Below are 20,699 nucleotides of genomic sequence, written 5' to 3'. Positions count from 1 at the left end.
AACCATATATTTAGTGTTGTCCAACTACCAGTTCGTTGGTGTCATACATATGATGCTCAAAAGTACTACTTTAATATTAAATTTTCTTTATCGTTGTTTCTTAAAATTTGTGCAACTAAATTGTTGTTGTTGTAGTTAATTTACGCCGCACTAGAGCTGCACAATGGGCTATTGGCGACGGTTTGGGAAACATCCCTGAGGATGATCCGAAGACATACCATCGCAATTTTGATCCTCTGCAGAGGGGGTGGCACCCCCGCTTCGGTAGCCCGACGACCGGCACTCGAAGTCGATTACTTTACGGTAGAACAGTTTAACGAGGACAAATACCGCACGCCCTCGGTTCGCTACGCAGACTGATCCAAGTGGTCACCCTCCAGCACATTGACCGCAGCCAGTGGTGCTTGACTTCGGTGATCTGCTGGGAACCGCTGTCTCAATGATCAGTCCACTGCTGGACGCAACTAAATTGAATTTAGCATTAAGGGGATTAATCAATAATCCTGAAACTGACCTTTTCGATGTACTTTCTGTAAGAAACTACTTTCGATATAGCTTTGAAATTTTTGGGATCATTTGAGTTAATATCAGTTGTATGCTGTGATAGTGTTTTAGCATTAACGGGGATATTTTTTGAGTTACGCAAGATTTTTCCTCAAAAATGATTAAACTTTTTAAAAGAATAAAAAGCTCTGTTCTTTTTTTCTTTTTTATTTCTGCCAAAGGTATGGATTAACAGTGTAAACATGTATAATTTCTATAAAAAAAATTGAATCAGTATTTTATTTAGATGCTGAGAAAAGGTACATCGAAAAGGCTCCAGTTTAGCATTTATATGCTCTACCGATTTCCCGTAATAACAATTCAAATTCAGTAAAAGTCTGAGCATCACTTACTTTTTATAAATACGTTGTCAAAGGATATATTTTATTATTTTAAAAACCAAGTATTTATATGGTATCTATGTTTCTTTAACATAACCAAACCCCATTTTTTACAATTATACATATTTAATATATTTTTCTTAAATTTAATCACAAACCATTGACTGAAAGCATTTTGAATAATTTCCTTCTTTCCTCACACATAAAAAAAACAGTGATATTCTTTAAATCTCATCACATTTTAAACACGCAACGGTTTTATTTAGAAAAAGAAAAGAAATTCGAATTTCCCAAGATTCTTAATTGATATCACCGATACTAGAAAAACATTTTTACAACCCTAAGCAAAATATATAAAAGAAGAAAAAAAATCTTAGACTATTTTTATTGGGGGAAGAAAAAAAACTCTTTCTTGCGCATTTACTTGAAAAAGAAATGCGAAAACTTATCTCACGAAAAAGAATACTGTAAAACCACGGTCATTAACATTTATTTTTGGGTACTCAGGGGATCCTATTCTTTGGTGAAACTGCAGTTTTGTTGAGGGTTTAGCTTTTTCACCTCTATTTTTCGACCAGAACCGTAATTAGATTGCTTGAAGCTTCGAATCTAAATTTAGTTTTTTTTTTCTCTCTCTCCTTTCTTCTACGTCCTGTAGGCTTGTGTTAGCAATTACGCAAGGCTCATCGAATTCAAGTTCACTTAATAAAAATGTTATAACCTTTCTTGATTGGATGCGTATTCTTAGATAGTAATAAAATATTCGGATTGAGTAAACCTTGCAAGTTCGAACAGAACTATTTTTAACAGAATCTTGTGTTCGTTTCTTGAAAACGAGATCCCCTGTCTGATGAAATTCTTAAAATAATTATAATTTGATCTAAAAAAGAAATAGAATAGCAGTTTTGAAATCTTCGTTTTTAAAGATGATTAAAAAAGAAAGAAAATAATTTTATTTCTGTATGACCGAAAACCAAAAAAGAGGGGTGTATCATTTTCAAAAGACTAAGATAGTTTTCGGTTGTGATCTAAATTTATATTTATTTATTTATTTGTATGACCAGTGCAGATCCAACGTGACCCAACTCTAAGCTCGACTATCAATGTTCAAGTTCGTAGCCTTGTAATTTTGAATCCAATCCAGAAGACAAGAGAACTCCTGGATCAAGCAGTGGAACAAATAAGCCTTCGTGAAGATCTTTTTGATGTAACTGACCTGTATTTGCGTCACATGGAAAGGAAAACTTCTCACGGTTAGCCCGATGGCAAGACGATTCTAATCCATAATCCGTCTAACACTGAGAACTTTACGTCAGCACTGTGCGAGAGGGGAACAGAATTCGAATTAACCAACCGCCGCTGGGATTCGAACCCAGTTCACCTCATTAAGAGTCGAACGCTCTCTCTCCAGAGCTGTCGGCTCTGTGATAGAAATTTTATACAAAAGTTTTTCACTTATTGGTTTATTTTAAGGGAGTAATTAGAGATAAAAACGAAAAACTTTGGACGCATTCTTTTCATAACTAACTATTATCACCACTGAAAAAAACCAATTCTGCCGAAAGTGTTACCTCTTAAATTTTTGTTTTTCGGTGTTACAAGAAATGGTTTCCTCCAATTACTTTAAGAACTAAGATTTAAAAATTGTTATTTGCTTTTATTCAGGGATCTGTCCAGGCCGAATTTGCTACGGTTTAGCGGTACCTTCACAAATTCAATTTTAGGAAAAACGGTAGTTTCACAAATTTAACTTTAGGAAAAACGGTAGTTTCACAAAATACTTTTTCCTAAAATTTTATTTTTGCATCCCTTAAGAAACGATAAATCCATATTTTTATCACATTTTTGTGTTGATTTTTTAATATAATTTTTAATTTTTCACAAATTATGTCTAAATTTTCACAAAATAGGTACCTCTTAGAAAAACCTAGACAGACCCCTGTTATTATAAATTGTTTTTTTAAACTTTGAGTCTTTTAGTTTGTGTAAGCCCAAAATTGGTCAAACTCCCAACTGGCAATAAAATGATGATATTAATGCTGATTAAAATGTCTAGAAATTGATACAATTGATACTGCCATCAGATTCCGGGCCCTAGTGGAAATTTCAGATCTGTAAATAGTGGGAAGAAGGTTGGAATTTCAATTAACGATAAATTCTAGTTGAAGATAAAAATGAACTGAATTCTACTTTATGACGGTTAAAAAGCTATCGAAAATTACATTGTCATTAGGAACTAAGTTTCAATAAATATTTGAGAAAATTGATTGCATTATGAATTTTATTCGACAAAGTAGGTAATTTTAAAAGTAAAAGCCCAATTTGAAATGCAATGAAATGTGTCACATTTTCATATTAAAAAAAAAGTATTTATAAATTTTTGAAAAATTATTTAAAACAAACTCCATTGTTTCTTGTTAAATTCTAATAAAATTGCCGTACTGTATAGTAATGACATTTCTAGTAAAAAAAAAACATAATTCTGGTTATAAAACCAAAATATACGGTATTTAAACCATTTACTTGGTACTCATATACGGTAATTGCTTACTTTCAAAATTATAATTCTTATCACCAAACCTTTAGTAAAACATAAAGAACCTAAAGAATATAATAAATGTAACCGAATAAATATTTTTATGAAACACAATTTATTTTATAAAATTACCAATTTTTACCACTGTTACCATATTTTATCATAGGTTATAAAACCATACTTTATTGTTAATTTTACCAAAATCATCTTCAGTAGAAACTTTCGAGCTATTTGGTGTTCCTATAGAACTAGAAGCATGTAAAATATTACCATGGTAGATTTTACTCTACATTTTTCTAATTGTAGTATCAAATTAATGCCCTTAAATCTAAAATAAAAAATACCGTTTCATATAAACATTGGAAAAGAAAAATTAATTCTTACGGAAAAAAAAACTATTAATGTAAATAATCAATAATGCCGTCTGAGGGTTAAAATTGCATTGAGCAAAATATTGCGAAACCGATTGAAAGAATTAATGGATTGAGAAATAAGATCAATTCACCTTTTCATTCTATTTGATTAAGAGTGGTGAATAAATGAAGAGTTCGCGTGAACAAATGTTTAGAATAAATAACATTTGATTAATCAATGAATAATGTTTATATACTAGTTGGCATTTTTGGTTTAAGGGGCGAAACCTTGCAGAATGTTTACCAACTTAATAGGATGCTACTGATATTTTAAATCAGCGGTGTTTATTCGCGGATCGTATGCGTCCATAGGTGGGGTTGTATGCATCGAATATTCTCCTAAAAATAATTCCGTGCTTAAAGTAATACTGAGCTTGCTTGTTTTGGAAAAATACTTGGCTTAAATTGAATCACTCATGCATACGCAATTATTTACACAATAATTTTGAACTGCTTCTATGAATGAATTTTGATATTCTTCTTCAACATACACTGAAAAAAATGTATGGTCAACTACTAGCATGGGATAAAATTTACGGTGTTTCTGGCTTTATCGGAACGCCAAAATGATCTGGAATTTTTACCAAAGAGCTTTGGTAATGAATTTGATAAAATTAACAATAAAATATACTTCCATAACATGCGATAAAAGTCGATAATTTTACCGTGATATCTTAGAGCATGGCACGAAAACCATTTGATCGGTAAAATTTACTTTTAAGTTTTCTATTCTTACTAATTGGATGGTAATAAGAACAATAACTTTGAAAACCAGACTCTCTATAAGAACACACTGTGGTAATTTTTACCAAAGTACTTAGGTAATGATTTTGGTAAAATGTACAACAAAATATGTCTTGATTTATCATAAAATATTATTATGATAAAATTACCGTAATGTATGGTAAAAACATCTCCGTTTTTTTTAATATGTAATTTTGTTTAATAAAGCCAAAATATATGATATAATTGCCAAATTTTACCACATTTACCAAATTTTATCACACTTGTTAATCTTATCTAAATCCTTACTAAACAGCTTTGATAAAAATTACCAAACATTCCTATAGAGTCAAAAACACGGTAAATTTTACCATATTCTGGTAGTTTTTACTATACTTTTTCTCAGTATACATGGAGATAGATATTTTACAGATGAATAGCACTACTATATAGGTTGAAAAAAGAATTATTCCTCTGAAGCCAATAGTGGAATCTATCAATGTTGAGATACTTTTTTAGAAAAACTTGTACAGGGAAAAATTATCGCTACTTTCTTTAACGATTATTTTATATCTATGTGACGAACATTTAAAAACTAAATAGAAATATCTATTTAGAAGGTGTTCAAAAGAAAGTGATTATGAACTTCAATACATACAATATTAATAAATATAAATCTTAAGCTAAATGATAAATGTGTAGGTAGATAATTGTAAATGTAAAATAGCTATATAGATCTACAGGCAATGCTTATTTTATAATGAAAATTTAAAATATTAAAAAAATAATAATAAATAAAAATAGTAGGATTTTCAAGCATAAAACTTACGCATTGTAAGTAATTTAATAAATGAGCAGCTTTGCTATCTCAGAGAAAAGAAATTTTCTACAAATATTAGTTTATATCATAAGACAAAATTAAATAACATGCACTAAAATATGATTGTATTGGAAAGAAAATAGACGAAAGAAAAGATACTTTTATGGGGATTTTAATATATCTACTAAATTTTTCAACAATAATTTTTAATAAATGGCTCAAAATGAAATTTACTGAAAACCCCTAATAATTTTGAGTTTCTTTTAAAAATACAAAAACTGCTTAGAAAATTACTTGAAACTTTTTAAATTTTTAAGATATTCAACTCGGACTTATTTATTAGTTACCAAATACTATCTACTACAAAAGTAAAAAAGTTTTTTTTTTTTAATTTTTATGAAAGAACTATAAAAGTACTTTAATTGCTCAAATCTTGTGCTATTTCAAACGAAATTTTCTCAAATTTCAAAGCAATAATTTTGCAACTAATTTTAAATTACTCTGAAAATTTTGTTTAATTTTATTGAATATTTTTAAAGTTTGTAATTTATTGTTGGTCCCTCAAAGCTCTAAAAGCTTCAAACTTCGTTAATAAGTATGAGATATCTTATGATCTAAACATTTCTGAAGTTATAAAAAGATTGATTAAGTATTTCTTGCGAAGTGTGAAAAAATATATGAGTATAGAAGTGTTTTCATTAGTTTATCCACCCCTGAAGATAGATATTTGTAATTGTAAAACAGATATAGACCTATAGGCAATGTTTATTTTATAATAAAAAATTTAAAAAAAAACTAGCAAATTTCGAAGAAAATTATAAATCAAAAATGAAAATAGAAGAATTTTTAAAACATATATAACTTACACATTATAAGTAATTTAACAAATGAGCGGCTTTGTTGTGTCAAATAAAAACAAAATTGTTCCTCTTAAACCAATAGTAGAATCTGATTTGCATTTTTAGAAAAAGTAGTGTAGTAAGAAATAATCACTATTTTCTTTAACGATTATTTAATGACTTTCAAAAATCGAATTAAAAATAAAATATCTAGAGCTTTTTCAAACGAAAGTGCATATGAACTTAAATGCATTCAAAGTTAATAAATAGAAGTCTTAAGCTAACTGATAAATAGGTCGATAAATATCTGAAATTATCAAATAGGTATATACCAATTTGATAATTACCAATACTTATTTTATATTAAAAAAAGCACCAATATGCATTTCATAAGAAAAAATATCAAAACACTGACAAATTTTGAGGAGAAAAAAGCCATTTTCGAATTAATAAAAATATTATGATTCTTCTGACATAAAACTTCCACTTTATAAGCAATTTAATTCGAAGCTTAAAGAATTTATGCTTCGAAAAAAAGAATTTTCAAAATAATAACACTTTTTTAATTTTTAAAACATAAAAAGCAATTTAGTTTTTAAACATAAGGCAGTTCAGTTTTAAGGCAGTTTTACTCAAATCACTTTAAAATTATGTCCCATTAATTCTAAACTATCGATAATAAAATTGATAGAATATATAAATCGATTAACCCTAGAAATTAAATTCCATTTATTATCATCGTCAGAAGCAAGCGTTCAAATATCGATAGAGTGCAAAACACGAGAATTGATTATTCAAAATTTTCTCGCTACATTAGGCAATCTGTCTCTAACTATTAAACAACATGTCTGGCACCGTATCAATAACGCAACCCTATCTACAAGTTTGTTCGAGATTAAAAAATAAAATAAAAAAGAGCGGGTGAAGAAACACAATTGGGTCTTTTCATAGATTCAAGAGGGTCGAATAAAAAAAAACTCTTGAATCTTTTCCAAAATAGCATCTTTTTATTTATTCTAAATTTCTTTCCTTGATTGTTCAGTCACAAAAGGATTTTATTTCTTAGCTACAACGTAGTTTTTATCTAAAAAGTTTTATTATTTAAAGTAAGCTCGCTTAAAATTCTGTTTTTGTTGGGTTTATTTTTTTATTCCACAAAGAAATGAATTCACTCGGATTTAGGTGAATTTTATTATTAAATAAAAATGAAAATGAAAACAGTATTTTTTTATTAATGTTTATTGTTAATAGAAGATAAATATGAGACAGATTTTTCAAAGTTACTCATTATATATATAAAAAAAAACATAATTAAAACAAACATTAAAATAAACATTTAAATAAAACATAAGGCCAAAGTTAGGGCGTCGATAACAACTGTAATCGTTAAACATGATAGTAAATAATATGAAACCAACTACTTGTAATCATGATTTAAAGTCATTATTATCATAAAATTTAAATCTTTGATTTTATGTAAGCATGACTACTCGTAGTCATGATTTGAAAGCAAAAAGATTTGATTGCCAAGAGGTAATCAAATCTTAACCCTTTTGTATTAAAGCCCTTAATCCTTATTTTTGTATTTTTGAAAAATCTAACTAAAAATTGGAGCTAGACTTTCTTTTAGGTAATGGGCATTGGGGTTAGGTTGTGGTTGAGTTGTGTTTTATAAAGCGAACTGTGAAATGTTATTTAATTAGCTATCTGGTTGTTTCACCTATCGTAAGTGATGGTAACTACTAGACTTTTTGTGATAAACAGATTTATGATGCTGCCATCCATACGTGAAGTAAAGTATCGTATTCTAGTCTAGGGTCACAAATTGAGGAGTGCAGGACGAATTGAAGGGAATGGAGAAAATATTGTGATGTCAACGTTGAGACTCGAACTCCTGTTCTCTCGGTCATGAAACTGACAGTGTAGTCCTCTCGGCTATAATATGTACTCAGTTGCAAAGCACTAAACGGTGTGATAAGCACTAAACGGTAACCTAGACTGTGTGATAAGATTCTCGTTGTTTAACCGTGTAAGGTAAAAGCAGTTAATAAACTGTTTTTCTCACAGTTAACAGTTTGAATACCATCTAATCTAATGATATTTGACTGTTTTTTTTTAAATATGCTAAAATAATATTTAAATAAATCATTATTTAACTATTTTTCCTCGAAATTTCTAACAGTGTGCTTAGTCTAAAGTTAAAGTGGGATTATAGCGACAAGCCTAAACACTGTCCAAGAAAACTCAGGGGACTTTTTCAAATTAGGTTGACATATAGCGAAATCATGGCGACTTTTTGAGAAAAGGCAGGTTTTTTATTGGCCAATGGCAAATATACTACATTTTAATTAAATTAAATGTAAAAATTAAGCTTTTAAATTTATTTTTTATTGAAAATATTACAGTAAACATTCAGCATTTGCTTTCGCAAAGTACTCTTTATTTAATAAAAATGATCACATCGTTCTTCAAAGTCTTCGTATCCCATAAAAAGTATTTAAAATCGATATTAAATAAGACAGATATTAGAGTCAAAATGCAATTTAAATATAATAATAAATTTATATCATTTTAGTCAATAAAACAGTAATTCAAATCACAAATCTAAGTCGCAACAACGTATAAAATAAATTTGACGGATATCAAGGAAAAAAACATATTACATCTTTCACCTAAATGCCATTGATATAAACATACATCCGCTAGAAAAGAACGCAAACATAAATTCTTTTTTTTAGTGATAACATACTATTCTCCATTCGGTTACTTCATATATATATATATATATATATATATATATATATATATATATATATATATATATATATATATATATATATATATATATATATATATATATATATATATATATATATATATATATATATATATATATATATATATATACAAACAGAAAAAAAAACCCACGAGGTGTTTCGTTTCTTCAAAAGTTAGGGTTCAAAAAAAAGTACCCAATATCAATCACTTCGTGTACTTGGTATTACGATTCGTAACTTTTTTCAGGAACTGCCAGGGGTGTTTTTTCGTATCTTGTTCTACGGTGATTGATTTCTGACAACTGTTCTTCGTTATAAGAACAGCGACAGAATATCAATAACAATGTCAGGTCTTAGAGGCGATCAATGAAAAAAAAAATTCTTGTTTGTACTTGTACGAGTAATTGAAATCTAGAACCAACATCTGGTAGAAACTCACGCGTTTATTATGTATGAATCGAGTTAAAGAATGGGAAATTAATATATGTAGAATATACACTCAATAATGAACTTATTATTATCGAATGAGCTATTAATATTAATGTCGTTTAGTTAAGTGACAGGGCACGAATATGTTATTTTCGTCTTTTCTGTAATATTTTCATTATTCTATCAAAGAAAAAGATAGCTGTCTAAGAGATTCTTAGAAATAGATTTTTAATTATCTCCACTGCACTCTAAAAAACAAAACTCTCACCTTGCACTGAAATTCCTCGTATTGTATTTCGTTATATTTGGCAATTACGAAATCACGTGGTTTTTAACGAAACGTGAACTCTCAATTATTTGTTGAAACTGCTTCTTCACTGGTGTGTTTCCTTAATGCATTCTGGGAAATTGCGTAGTTTCCCGTCTTATTAAAAAGTATTACTGTGAAACGTTGAGTAATTATCTCCACTCACTCTCAAAAATTAGACTCTCACAGTAGATGAATTTTAAATTCCTTGAAATGGATATTTACACTTCAAGACGAAGACAACTGATACCCACACATGTAACCTATGACATCAGCGTCAACTGATCGTTTATAAGCAAAATGGCGTGTTAAAGTTGAGCTAAGTTTTTCCGCACAAGTTAGGATGTTAATTAGTGTAAAGTTAGTTAAATACAGTGCCGTGTAGCGCATTAAATTTGTTGAAATAGAACTCTTTCTAGTCTACTTCTTTTACTTAAATTAGATTTATTTTTTTTAATGTATTTTACTGTAACTGCAATATATTTTCGTTTTGTGTACTTGACAACTTCGATGCATAATTAATTTTTTTCTGCTCCACATGGCTTCGAACCTGTCTTCGTGTTAAGTAGGAAATATATAATGAAAGAATTGAAATGTTTGCGAAGGAAACAGGATGTGTCATTTAAGGGAATAGATACTTGACGGGCTTGGCATTCTCGAAATATAATGGAAAGAACAGTTGCTAACGGAAACAAATGCCGCGTTTCAACAACCAATCAGGATAGAGGTACCCACATTACGTCACTTGCAGTTATCCCATTGTATATTTTATTTTTGGTATTTACAAAATCATGTGATTTTGAAATAAACGTGAATTTTCAATTATTTGACAAAGCTGCCTCATCACTTGCGTGTCATTTTACTGCATTCCCTGAGTTTATGTAGTTTCCAGTAACTTAAGAACTTATTACTGTAAAATGCAAAATAATTATCTCCACTTACTCTAAAAAAAAAAACTCTCACATTTGATGATTCAAAAAATTGCATTAACTTAACACATATTTGAATGGTATTAACTGTTTCACCAAAGATAATAAAAAACAGCTTAACATGGAGACGAAGTTATAATTTTAAACTATACGTACCTTCTTGACATAAAATGTTGTCTGAGCCTTAAAACGGGCAGATATTAAAGGTTATTAAGCTGTCTTACAAATCAAGAACTTGGCGAGGTTTATTCATATCTGTGAAAATTATTAAAATCAATGAATTATTCCAATTTTTGCAAATTTTTATGAGTTCAGATGATGTAGCATTGGAGTAAGTTTTTAAATATTAAAAATTAGATCACATAAGCTTTTTTCATTTTCTTGACTTTTTTTCAGCTTGTTTTTTTTTTTTTTTTTCATACTGACGTTGCCGGACATTTTCAGAATTAGCATAAAGGTCGCTGACTAAATAGACAAAACTTTACTGGTAGTCAAGAATAACTGTTGCAAACTATCAGCTGTTATGAAAATAAACACTGTAAAAAATGGATACCCAAATTTCGCAATGGATACCCAAATTTTTTGACAAAGCCGTTTCCTGGTATATGTTCCGAGTGAGCATTTCGTCTAAGTGACGAAATAACTATTGCTATTTCTTCAAGAAAGCTCATTTTGCCAGTGGTACAGAAATATTTCGTTATTCTATTTTTTTTCTAAAAAAAACCTTCCTGTGCCTAATATAGCTGCTTTTTCTAATAATCACTTTATCGTGGGCTCCATATAGCTGAGTAAATGTCACCTTAATAATACAAATAAGGCAAATAGAACAGATACATTAATTACACTGAATCCCCCACTGGGATTCGAACCCGATATGAAGCCAACTCCTTATTGACCACCATAGGCTGGTTGGCTAATTTCGTCACTTTATTTTCTATTATCTAGCCTTCATTCTAGTTTCGTCATTTTGTTTAACAATCTCCCACAATGCACTACGGTGAGGTTTCGAATTGAGGAAACAACTTCGTCATATGTTTGAAAGCTCCCGTTTCATCACAAATCACGTGATTTCGTGAGGAAATAATTCTCAAAATTAACGAATCATAACTCAAGAACTGCTGAAGTGTCAAAAGTGAGTTTCATTTCTAAAAGTGCAGCTTTATTTTGTGTGTTGACACGAGTATACAATCTTAAAGTTTGAAATACAGTCTTAAAGTTCTAAGCATACCCAAAATTTCCATCAGTTTCTTATTTATTCAATTGAATACTATTTCAAAGTATTTATTCAATTGAAAAATATTTCAAATTATTGATTCAATTGAATAATATTTCAAAAGTGAAATTAAAATCCATAACCAAAGCTTTTCTAATTGTAAAACATTTCAAATTCTAATTCTTCTGTACTTGTGGTGAATGATAAATAATTGAATTAATTTTATCGTAATTTTAGATCTACATTCAAAGAATTAATTTACTTTGACAGTAAATGCTTATAATATATTTCTAAAACCAACAAACAGTCTCATCCTCTAACTGTAGAATTATAATCAATTAGAATTAATTGCTTTTAATGAAACGGAATGGATTTCCAGCACAGAGAATTTCCGCTTTATTTACGACGCTGAAAAGCAATCGAATGAAATAAATTCTCTTTCGTACTTTGGACATTTTTAATGAATACTGCTTGCCTTTCCTTAAATTTAAACTATTAGTGTTAAAAATACAAACTCGCATTGGTTGATGTCAATTGTTTGCATTGTGATGAAAGCTAAATAAATTAAAAATCTAATAAAGGATGATGATATATCATTAATATTATTAGTTTTTCAAGCATTTTTTTGGATATGTGGTTTGAATTTGAAATTCATAATAAAACATAAATAATAATTATTCTAAAATAGTGAATATTACAGAAATAATCTTAAAATGGTTTGCCTGATTTACATTTTCAAATCATTTTTGCATATCATTTATAAATAATATCAATCAAAACTTGAACATTGAATCTTTTAGTTTGAGATGTTTTATTATTTATCTATGAGTTAGTTTTCTCCCATAACTAACCAAAGTCTCAAGCAAGTGTGCTTATTTAAGATTTAAAAGTTATTTATTATATAAATTGATGGTGTTGCTTCCATGATAAGCTGGTATTACAAATTTAAGCTCACACAAATTTTCATGACTGTTTTTTCGCTAACTAAAGAATCATTAAATGAGACAAATACGAAATTTTATAACTATAGTTGACAAACTATTATTCGGTAAAATAATAATAACTTCTAAAGTATTTTTATGATCAATTATCTACTGTTCGATGATAAAAAATAACAATTTTAAAAGCAGTTTTATAATTCATATTTTTTACCTATTGAATTACGATAATAAGAAAAATATTACTGATTTCCTAAAAAAAAGGACTAATTAATTTTCTAAGTAAATTTATTCTTTGTTTAATTAATAAAATATATATTTATTTATTTTAAAATTACTCAGTGAGTTTTAAATTAACATTAAAATAAGCAGTGAAATAAACGCTGAGAACAATAAAAAACTTTATATAAGAGAACTGTCTTAAAATGTGATTTATCAGTTCAATTCGAATGTTCAAACCAATCATTTTTATCTTATTTTTATGTATATCGATATATTTTCAAGTATAATTTGATATTAATGATTTTAAGAAACTAGATGATCATTCACATTGCCTTGAAAAGCCTTTATTTAACTTATCTAACAGAAAATGGTGTTCGCTTATTAGCTTGGAATGAGTAATACATATTCTTTTCTCGTTTACACCAGATGCGACGTGCACCCTGGAGTATAGAATACAAACGCCATTAAAAATAAAAAACGCAATTGGGAGAAAAGAAAAAGAATTTTCTTTTTTTTCTAGAAAAATAAAAGAAAAAAAGCAAACTAATGCAAAAGCATTTTTTGGACGTGATAAGAAATATTGTTCGCACTTAAAAAAAGTTTCAGTTTTGGGTGTCAAAATGAGTTAGAATAGGAGTTTCTGTAAAAAAAATTCATTATTCATTTACTAATACATTAAAAATTGCGTAGACATATTTGAATAATTGTTTATGCCTTCATTATGAGCGGCTAATTTAGACAATTGCTGATGAAAACGTGTGTGTTCTGAAAATTATTCAAAAGGGATATCTTTTATTTATTTATATATTTTTTCATTTTATTTATTTTTACTTTATTAGGAATCTTTTTATATTTTAGTCTGTCCCTATTGAAAAAATACTAGAATATTACTACATTTTCATTTAGAATTTATTTATTTATCTAATAACTTATTAAAAAAATATAGTTAAATTATGTAGTTAAAGTCATTCTTTCATTAATGGGAGATGAATAGGAATTAGAAATGAAGATACTAAGGAATCAGAAGTCTACCACGACAATTTACATTTTATTATTTTTATATATTTTATTTATTTATATATATTTTATTTATTTTTATAGATTTTATTTATTTTTATATATTTTATTTATTCTTATATATTTATTTATTTATTTATTTTATATGTATTTTATGTATTTTATTTATTTATCTAAATACTTTTTAAGAAATTTTTCAAATTTTATGACTAACACTTTCAATAAGGGCTATGACGCGAGTTTGTCTCACCCTTTGCGCTTAGAGCTCTGAAGTTGAAACAAAATTAATTCCTTTAATTAAACGAAATTCCTTTAAAAATTGCTTATTTTATTTTAAAAAAATAATCAATTGCAATCAATAACCATAGTCACTAATACAGTAGAGCACATAGAATATTCTTGGAAGACGAGTTATCTCGTCCGACGAGATGAACGAGTTAAAGAAGTTTCTATCAAAAAAGACTTGAGCAAAAAGATACTGAAATGTCATTAACATCATAGCGAAATTATTTTGTTAATTATTTTATTTATTTTGTAGGCGGTTTTTATTTTATTTATTTGTGTACATTATTTGTGTATCGATAGTTTCTTTTGCGTCAAATAAGATTTTTTTTTCTCTTTTTAATCCTGTGGATATGGCATAAACTTAATTTGTATTATATATTTGATAATTTCATTGTTTAGTTAACACGACAACCAAAACTTGGTACATTACGAATTTATTCGTCTTTTGTGTTTTAGCCACTTCAAAATGAAGTTATCATGTAAACCATTTTGTCGATTTTTCAAAAAAACATCTCACTAACAACGCACATTAAAATAAAACAAGTACAAAAAGTCAAAAATTAACTAAAAATTCTATGACGATAAAAAAAATACACTTAGATACACTAAAAAGTAATTAATAGAAAGAAAAGAAAAAGAACTCCCACCCAAATCTAATTTCCAGTCTTAATAAATTCCACTCAAGTTCTATAAGGGAAAAAAAAGTTCTTGTAGAATTACCATACTGAATGTTAGCATTTCTTGTAATGAAAACCATAATTCTGGTTATTGAAATCAAAATATACGGCATTTAAACCATTTGGTAAGTTTTCCGCGCTACCATTTGCCCTCTGCTCAAAACTGTTGTAGCCTCTTCGGATGATCGTTATACGAGTATACCGTCTCCATTAGAAAAGTATGAAACTGAAAAGTAAATTTAAACGAATAAATGATTTTTATATCATGCTTTAAGGTAACATAATAAAACTATCAACACTTTGTAACATACCACATTTCTCCAATTTGATTACATGTTATAAAATCATACTTCATTGTTAATTTTTCAAATACCAAAGCACTTCGATAAAAACTACTGAGCTTTTCGGTGTTCCCCTAGAGCCAGAAACTCAATACATTTTACCATAATCTGGTAATTTTGACCATACCTTTTTTCTCAATGTAGACTACATGAATTTCTTCTTAGATAATTAGGGTTTTTAATAATGATCATTATCAATTCAAGTCTGCTTATACTACTAATTGATAACATTTACTGTACATTTACTAATAATTAATAAAAATTGAATTTAGTTAGTTTTATATATTCCAACTTAATTACATGAATAAATAATGTCAAAGATGAAAGAAAATATATCTAGCCTTATTTACATAAAAATCAAATGATTTTAAATAGTTTATCTATCTACATTCTGATGTTGTTTTTTAATAAAAATCTAAAACATAGCGCAAATCTTAGTTATTACAACCTTGTAATTGAATTATATTAAACATTTATTTATGAAATTTAACTTACGAATAAAATTTTATTTCTTTCAGGGACTGTAAAATAATCCAAATCATATCATGTTTCAATTTTTGGATGTATTGCAGTTACATAAAAGTACGAAATATACCGGTAAGTGCAACTTTTATCCACTTAAAGATAAAACTGGTAAGAAAGTATTTCACATAATTTTTAGTCATTCCTATGTAGTTGCCAAAAAAAAATTATTATAAAAGAAAAAGCGACGTTTTAGATTCGATTTTTTTTTTACAGTCAACAATATTTAGGGGAAGTCAAAGTAAATATTAATCAAATGATTAAAATAATCTGCCTCCTTAAAAATGTAGTCCCAATTTAGTTTAGGAAAAAAAGTTAAGCCAAAGAATAAAAAAAGACAGTTTAGTCAGAAACGCTATCTAAATTTTGGGTGTTTTAATGCAATTTTTACTTTTTGCTTTTTCTATCATATCTCTGGCACTAATTACAAAAACTGATTATTTTGCCTCATATATAAAACTAGTTCAACTATCCAAAAATGTGCAAAAAATATAGGTAATTAATTTTTGTTATTTGATTTCATAGGGATCAAAATTATTTTAAATTGTTAGATTTTAAAAAATGTACAGTTTCGATACACAAGCAATTACATTGTAAAAATATATCTGATCAAATTACGGTATAAAGTACTGGCACTTTGGATACCGTGAAATTCTTTTTTACAGTACACTATTAAATATTTTACCATAACTGTTACGGTAATATTTATTTACTTAGAGTTACTCAGTGATTTTACTGTAATTAGTACTGTAAAAATTAAGGTATATCGGTTTAATGTTACGTAACATGTTCAGGTAAAAATAGTTCTACGGTAAATAGAACCGGCACCTTGAGTGCCGATATTTTTTACTGTAATTTCTTACAGTGTAAGAAAAAAGCTGGTTCTCCTAAATAATTTTATTTCTAGGGAAGTATTAAACCGATTTTGTAACATATTCAGTTTTTGTTTCATAATTAATCATAAACATATAATAATTTCGTTTTTTATAAATTGAAAAATAAAAAGCAAAAATGCATTTATAATAATTTTATTTTTTATAAATTGAAAAATGAAAAATAAATAAATATTTATAATAATTTTATTTTTTATTAATTGAAAAATGGAAACTAAATAAACCTTTAAAACTATTTTGCTCGAGCATATTTCTCCATTATTTCAAAAAATTTGATCATTTTATCAAAATCTATAAATGTTGGTTAGGTTTTTATCTATTGTAAGGATAAAAAAATCTGATAAAGCTACCATACTGTGTAGTAGTGCGATTTCTGATTGAAAAAAAATTGGTTAATAAAAAAATACATATACGGTACCACTCATTTCGTAATTTTGTTATATATGGTATATTTATATAGTAACGGTTTACCAGAAATTTTAGTTTTCAAAATTACAGCTCTTATTACCACAGATTTAGTAAAAATACAAACCTTAAAAGTAAATTTAACCGAATAAATGGTTCTAATGCCACGTTTCTCGTGATAATTTTCTTATGATAAAATCCCTTCCCCATATTTTGAGAGTCATAATCCAAATCCATTGAAAATCATGCATGCTTATTACTGAAGAGTTAATTTTGGTGTCTGATTTTGTAATTTTATATATAATCTTCTCGCGTATTTTTAACGAAATTATTATAGATTTGTACGTAATTATTTTTATCGAACACTATCTAGTGGAGACGAGCGAATCGTTAGTAGCTTTTAAGCTTCTAAAGTGTAAGGTTCCACCAATATTATGCCTCCCTGAGACAAAAATTAACTTTGTTTTGAGTTCTTGTTCATGTAATTTCTGCTTTTTGTATTTAATTTCGCAAGAGTTTCATACTTTTTCATTTTACATGCATTAAAAAATTATTTCATAACTTTGCGAGGTTTCTTTTCATAGTATAACTGTTACAAAAGTTTGAAGTTTTACCCCTTTTTTTTCCTATCATTATTTATTTTATCAATCTCCTTTCTATAAAGGAATCCTATTATTATTTACATAGGTATATTTCATTGATAACTTAACAGTTTGTTTCCCTATTGGTTTATCTTATTTTGAAAACTCATTCGTTTAATCTATTTTATGTAACAATTAATATTTAATAAACAGTGTTGCCTCCTTGCCTACTCTCAGCCACCAAAGTTTTTTACTGTTCCTGTCTAATGTCTACTCTCAGCCACCAAAACTTTATTACTGTTCAAGACTAATGTCGACTCTCAGCCACCAAAGCTTTTTTTACTGTTCAACTCTAATGTCTACTCTCAGCCACCAAAGCTTTTTTACTGTTCCAGTCTAATGTCTACTCTCAGCCACCAAAACTTTATTACTGTTCCAGTCTAATGTTTACTCTCAGCCACTAAAGCTTTTTATTCTTCCTGTTTAATGTCTACTCTAGACCATACAGATTTTTTAGAATTAAACAATATTTTTTACTTACTTCGTAAGATTTTGGAGGCAAAAATAAAATCAAAATATTATTTTTCAAATTGTTTTTCGACTGTCTGACACCTCTGCATTAATGCAATATGATTTATATAAAAATTAACCAAAATTTCCTAGGTTAATTAACCAAAAATTCCTAGGTTCCCAAATAAATAAAGTTGGAAACTCCTACCTTAAAATACATTACACTTTTTTATGTGTTGCTTGATTTAATTACTTTACAACTTGGTGTTCAGCTTTTAAATAACTAATTCTTGCGTGTTAGGAAAAATATAATTACTTATCATGTAAGACAGTAAGAAAGTTTTGGGCCAATGTACGTACTTTATCGCGTGTGAAAACTAAAACCTTTTTATTCTATCACATAGTACAAAGCAGTCTAATTATCAAACTTTTTTGTGAATGTCTTTAAATATTCCTTAACGTTATAATTATTGAAAGTCTCATACAGCAATAAAAGTATACTGCTTAGTTTTAATTAGAAATTTAGTTAGAAAACGTTTTCTTTTTAATTTACATTTTTTGCTAAAGATTTAAATAAGATGTTAAAATAAATTTAAAATATTGGGAAATTTTTATTTCCCTGTCTTAAACTATTAAAAAAATAAACCATAAAAATGCTATTTGATGATTAGCTAAACATCAACATCTGTCTTACTAATAGTGTAATAAAATGTACTGATTATTAAATGCAAAAAGAACATGCACCAATTGAAAAAACTATTAGTATACTATTTAGTTAGATACATTTCAAAACGTCAAAATAAATTTTCCACAACCTGTTATGTTTTTTTTTCAGTTTTAAAAACTAAATATTGGGCATCATCTTGAAAAGATATTTACTGAAATCCTCTTTAGATCTTTCGGAAATAAACGCAGCAAAAATAAAATTTTAAACATTCTTCTAGTCATTAAGTGATATGGTTTTATTAAATATAAATAAAGTCTTAAAAACCGCGACAAAAAGTGTTAAACCTACCGAGTTGATACTATGAAATCAAAGGTGAAAAATACAATAAGATTATAGCACAGACGTAAAATAATTTGGTAAAATAATTTTCCGTTAGCCCAGCGCAAATAAATTCAACTTTTTTTTAACACATAACAAAATGGCCATTACCCGAAAACAAAAATATTTTAATTGACTCTCAGCCTATTCGACTAATGGAAAAATACCAGTTACATACATTTCTTACATCTGGAAAATTATAAAGTGACTGTTTTTATATTTGAAATAGATTTAAACCGAAATACTGCTTTTAGTTTTAGATGTAAATAGAATTTTGGATTTTTTAAGCACTATTCATAAAAAAAAGTTTTAAAGATAAACTTCTTCGAATAAATTTTAGACATAAGAGCATCATAAACAATGCGATTCCGACCATTCTGAAGAGAACTGTTTACTTCCATCTTTTTCTCATCCCCGCACAAGACGCCAAGAGCTACTTAAGCAACTTCACAACGGAATTTCTTTTCAAAAATAAGCCAATTCCACTGTCCCTACATCAGCACCCATTCAAGTTTTATCAATGTTTACAGCATAAAACATAACAGAAGCATCTCTCTTATCCAATTCTTCCTATAGCGCTCAGGAAAGTTATTGATATTGCAGCACTCATCAATGGCTCCTTTAGAGCGCCAAACAGAACAGCGCCAAAATATTTGATTGTTTCATTGGAAAACTCATAAAATTTTCAACAGAGAGTATTCAGCTTAGGATCATTTTATTAAAAGGAAAATGTATTTGAAGGGTTTATTACTTATTTCAAGTGAGGCGCTTTAATACTTGGTAGCGAGAAATATTCTTAAAAAGATCTGAAATGCGTGATTGTTTTTTTAAAGGGAATCTTTTTATCTACACTTAAAACTGAAAGTTGGGTAGAATTCTGATGAAAATGAACAGCTTATAACCTTCTGATCTAGTATTAGGATTTTCAGTTGTTAAGTTTAATTACTGTGTGCATTTTTCTTTTCGCGTTTCATCTCTTTAATAAAGTCAGAGCGAAAAAGCGAAATAAACCAGAAATTAAAAGGATTGAAAAAAATACGGTATTTAAGCCAATCATTCGATAATTTTTCCGTTCATATGGTAACGGTTTACTAGAAAGTTTGGTTTTTGAAATTATAGTTCTTATTACTAAATATTTAGTAAAAAAAATGCTGGAAAAGTAAATTTGACCGAATAAATGGTTTTAATACCATGCTACCACATATTATGAAACCACATTTTTGTTAATTTTATCAAAATCGTTACCAAACCTCTTCGGTAAAAATTACCAAGCTTTTTGATGTTCCCCTAGAGCCAGAAAACTAGGTACATTTTACCATATTCTGTTTTTTTTTACCATACTTTTTTTTAGATTCGTAACTGCTTTTATGTAATGAATGTTTTAATTCTGGTT

The 20,699-nt window shown here is 27.9% G+C and overlaps 1 protein-coding gene across 1 annotated transcript in view; it reads left to right on the top strand.

Moving 5' to 3' along the window:
• Positions 1-20,699, top strand: part of LOC107440390 (heparan sulfate glucosamine 3-O-sulfotransferase 1) — a 158,288-nt gene that overhangs the window by 51,707 nt on the left and 85,882 nt on the right. The window contains exon 2 of the mRNA XM_016053298.4: positions 15,869-15,947. The gene's annotated coding sequence lies outside the window, so the exon portion shown is untranslated. The remainder of the gene's footprint in view (positions 1-15,868; positions 15,948-20,699) is intronic.

Source organism: Parasteatoda tepidariorum, chromosome 1 (assembly GCF_982258835.1).
Source record: "Parasteatoda tepidariorum strain Cologne lab strain chromosome 1, Ptep-v5.0, whole genome shotgun sequence".
Classification (NCBI taxonomy): domain Eukaryota; kingdom Metazoa; phylum Arthropoda; class Arachnida; order Araneae; family Theridiidae; genus Parasteatoda; species Parasteatoda tepidariorum.
Note: the sequence above shows the minus strand (reverse complement) of the source record. Positions and strands in the feature narration are given on the sequence as shown.